Raw genomic sequence first — 4,674 nt, forward strand, 5'->3', positions numbered from 1 at the left:
TACAGCTTGTAACTGAAACATATTTTTTCCTGATGAATGACGATGAGGGCCTGTTCTTTCTGAATATTCATGCACAGTATCAAAAGAACAGCGTTCATTCTTTTCCGTCCCCTGCAGAACTATGAAAATGCTAATAACTTTCCTGAAATAGATCTGTGACATTAACAAGCATTCAAAACCACTACTGGGAGCTGTCCACGATAGAGAGCCGATACATTAATCACACTTTACACCATAACCCACGAATATTGATTTGTTGTTAGGTGGGGCACCATACTTCACATTGTTGTTCAACTCCCCAGTGTATGGCAGTCGCTTTTGTATCAAAGGTTGTAGCTCATAGGAGTGAGTATCTGCTTAGATCCCATTGTTTGTTAGAGCTGCTGCCTAAAAGCCTCGTGTTCACTGTAAAAATGTGTAAATCAGCCTCGAATTATTCTTGGTGCCTCAGCCACACTAGGTGTTGTTTACATCACTGTATCTGTAATGAGACAAACTGCCTCACCATCTGTACACCAGACACACCACAGCAGAAGTATCTCTTTTAAATGCCTAAATGAAACAAATGAAAATAAAATAAATCTCTTTATTTCTGTTTCTCTTCTTTTCCAGTTGGAATTAGCATCTCCGTTACCAGCATGTTCAGCTGATCCGAATCGGAAAAAAGAAAAACAGGAAAAATCTATTTCAGGTTCTACTGGTAGACATGGTTATCGAAGGTAACAGTGATTTACTTTAACTAGCATCAGACTTCTGTTATTAGTACACAGTGGAGCTGAGTTCCTAGTTATGGCTGTCCCTGCTCCCTGTGAGTATGGCAAGCTCTGAGGAACATTCTTGTGTGGGATTTTTTTTTAATGCCTTTAGAAGATGAGCCTGACAATGCGTGATGTTTAGGTCACTAGGATATTGTTCTAGCTAGAAAAAATCCAGACCTGTATGAACTGTTTTACACCGGCATAAACGAGAGAAGGAACAAAACGGTCTAGGAAGGACCTTGATCCTTGCAATGTAACAGGACAGACCAAATCATTTGTGTGTGTTAAAGTGTGTGTTTACAAAGCAATAATAATAATCATAATTATAATCATAATCATAATAAGGTAAATATTCAATGAGACACGGTGATGTCCAAACCACAAATTAATATTTTGACGCAATTTGATTTTGTCTTTGGATATTGTGTTGAAAACCAAGCAAAACAAACAAAACAAAGATTTTGGATTACAGAACATTTTGGAGACGTAATGGGAAGCCCCTCATGTATCATTATGATATAGAACATAAATAGCTCATAAATTTTTACACAAAGTAAAAATTGTTAGCGTAAGCTTTATTATATAAGATAAGATAAGATAAGACTTTATTGATCCCACAACGGGGAAATTTTTGACAATGGGGAAATTTTTGTATTAAATATTATTTGTCAAAAATATCTTTGGATGCCAAACTAATTATTCTTCTTAAAATACAAACAAGGCCTGTGAAAATCTGACAAAACAGTATGAAAGGGAAATGTGGCAATAGCTTGGGCTGTCAAACTGCGGTCATTTGGTGTTTGTGATCGACTAAAACACTGCGGGTCATTTTATTTTTCACTTCTAGCTCAAATGTGAGTTTGAGGTGACATGTTACCCTTTTCCTCAGGTGCAGTCTTGACAAATGTGGAATACATGTGTGCGCACTTTGTCATTTATTTGACTCAGTCCAGATGTGTGCTTATATTTAAAGATTACGTGTCTGCATTTAGGCTATTGCTGACCTTGAGCTTAGTCCCCAAGGACACTAAACAGATGGCTGTGTGCAGGACTTTATGCAATGGTTTGCACCAACGTGCTCGAGTGGATGGCAGCAGAGTCTGCATAAAGTGTAGATATTAACCAGGTGCCAGCTTTTTGTTTTGCTGAAGACAAACATGTTAAATGAGTAGCTAATGAGAGTCAGGGGAAAAGAGGAGATGACACTCTCCTAGGATGACATAGGTGTAGTATGGTTGTGCAATCAGCAGCTAAGTGGGTTCCGTTACATTGTATTTTATCAGTCAACTCTCTGCATTTCATGACAGTTTTAGCATAAACATGTCTGTAGTTTGCACAGAAAGTCAAGAGACAAAGGGAAAAAGTAATAATATATAAGTATAAAGCCTCCAAGGATCATTTCAATTCGACCAATAAACAGCTGAAGTACTGAAATAGGAGTACTTAAAGTACTATTTATAAGCTTGGGTACCCTTAATAACACAGTGACTTTCAAGACAATTTCAAGATGTAATCATAACGTTCTATTCCTCTGTCCATGAAAAAAAAAAAAAACATTAAAAAAATAATAGTATTCCTGCTATTTTGCTTTTTTTTTTTTAAAGCTTATCCACCATTAAATTGTTTGTCAGGTTAAGAATGTCAGTAGTTCGTTATGTTGCAATAGCCTAAGGCCTTTGGGTAACAATTTTTTTTACCAGGTTTTTGATAGTATTCACTTTTTACAAGTCCTAATAACCAGATTTGACTCCCTGCAACTTTCTAGGTCTCCTTCCCCAAAGTTCTATTGAAGTTAAGGGATTGCTTGTTCGGCACACTGAAGGAGAATTAACAAGTTCATGGGTAAGAAAGGAACTTCCAAGAGGAGATTGTTAAAATTTTCACTAATTTATTTTACTTATTGTGGTGGAGTTGTCATACACTTTCGCTGTAAATTCATTTACACTCTAAAGATTTTTTTCTGTTGAATTTAAAATAACAAAACTGTTTCTACTGCTAAATTAATTTTTCGTGGGTTGGAAACTCTCCCAACACATTTAAACTGACTTGGCTGAAATTTCAAGGTTTACAGTTTAAATTAAAATTATTGTTTGACTCACAACATAATTCAGATTTCATTGTTGCCCCACAGAACTGGTCCACAATGTCACCTAACGCAGAAGGTGTAAACAAAAGAGGTCAATCAAGTTGGCTGTAAAAAACACACACAACCCCCCCCCCCCCCAAAAAAAAAAAACAAAAAACAAAAAACCCTGTGTTACAGCTGTTTGTAACAGAGGATATCCTCCAAGGCAAAAAAAAAAAACCTACTCACATAAACTGACACTGAACAAGGGACTGCATCTGAAAAGAATTTGCAATCTGATATAAGAAAGAGGGAACACAATAAGGGATAAACAAGCTGTGCAGAACAGGAAATAGAGCTAATCTTTTAATCTATTTTTCTAAAGGAACGCTCTGCCCTTTAGGCTTCATATTGCGAAGAGCTTTGTTATTATTACTGAAGTGAATCCCTGCACTGATGTATCTGATGTGTGACCAAAAAACAGAAAATTAAACAGGGAATAATGGCAGTGTTGCTGAAGCTTATTCTAATAAAAATATGTACTACTGGGCTATGCTTGTCAAATTTGACAAATTATGTAGCTGTATGTAGAGTAAGGTATGCAGTATACAGAAACACAGAAGAGCAAGGAAGGTGAAGAAGGTGAGGAAGACATCTCTGATTGGAAGTTAAGTTTGGGTTTTCTGTCAGAGACAAGAGATTAATGGGAGAAAGGTTTACTACCAGCATGGTGTATTTTCGTGTATACTTGTACATGTGCTTGTTGCCGTTGGTGACACAGCGCAAATGCAGAGAAAATTGCTTTAGCAGAGAGTTAATAAAACCAATCAAAACCATCTTCAGTCATTTCCTGCCTCAATGAATACTACTGGGAGAAAACACATAACCTCTGGGACATAAGCTGGGGTCTTCATACCACTTTTCAAATTTCCAAGAGTGAGTAATTTAATCATGTTTCCATACATAGCTTGAGAAAGAAAAAAAACATTACTTTCAAATTATTCTTCAACATTCATAGAAGCCATGCTGAGAGTGTCTATGCAAAGTGGACAGGGAAAATTAACAGTATATTGTTACCATTTAAAATATGACGCTCACGGTGTAAATAACTAATATCATTTCATTGCAGCATTAGCAATACAGTTCTACAGGTTGTACAAGCACTGCCCAGCCAAACAAATAAAAGTCCAATATTTTGTTGAACTGACAGTTTTCTGTATTAAAACTTTGCAGTTGTCCAGAACATTTAATCCAGTTAGCAATACATAGTTCCTGAAGCAGACTGATTTGTGTGGTAGACCAGGTGCTACAGGTATATGGCAGGACACTGTGATTACATTTATTAGAGGAAATAACAGGGAACAGGGGAGGCTTTGTGGTCACAAAACAGTTGAATTGATTCAAGCAGCAGCTGGAAGGCTTAGACTGCAGCTGGTGAAATAATTTTAACTTCAAGTATACTTTTGGACAGAAGTTTTTTGAATGTTCAGGCCAGTTTCATAACAACCAAGATATGCAATGATCAGGTTGTTTGCTCTCCAGGCTGGGCCGGTGTGAGGTGGGGTTCTTCTACAGAGATAATGTCATTTATATTAGTGATGGGATTTCCGGCTCTTTTTAGAGATCCGGCTCTTTCGGCTCGGCTCACTAAAAAGAGCCGGCTCTTTCGGCTCTGAACCGGCTCTTCAGGTTGTTTTGTTGCTTTAATTAATTTATCATTAACAATAATATAAAATTATGCAGAAAAGGAATTACTAATGTAAAAAAAGTGGTTTTATTTACATATGTTTATATATGGCCCCTAGAGACAAAGCACGTACAAACTCTAAAGCATATACAAACTCCAAAAAG

Source organism: Perissodus microlepis, chromosome 2, assembly GCF_051167445.1.
Source record: "Perissodus microlepis isolate ML-2025 ecotype Zambia chromosome 2, ASM5116744v1, whole genome shotgun sequence".
Lineage (NCBI taxonomy): Eukaryota > Metazoa > Chordata > Actinopteri > Cichliformes > Cichlidae > Perissodus > Perissodus microlepis.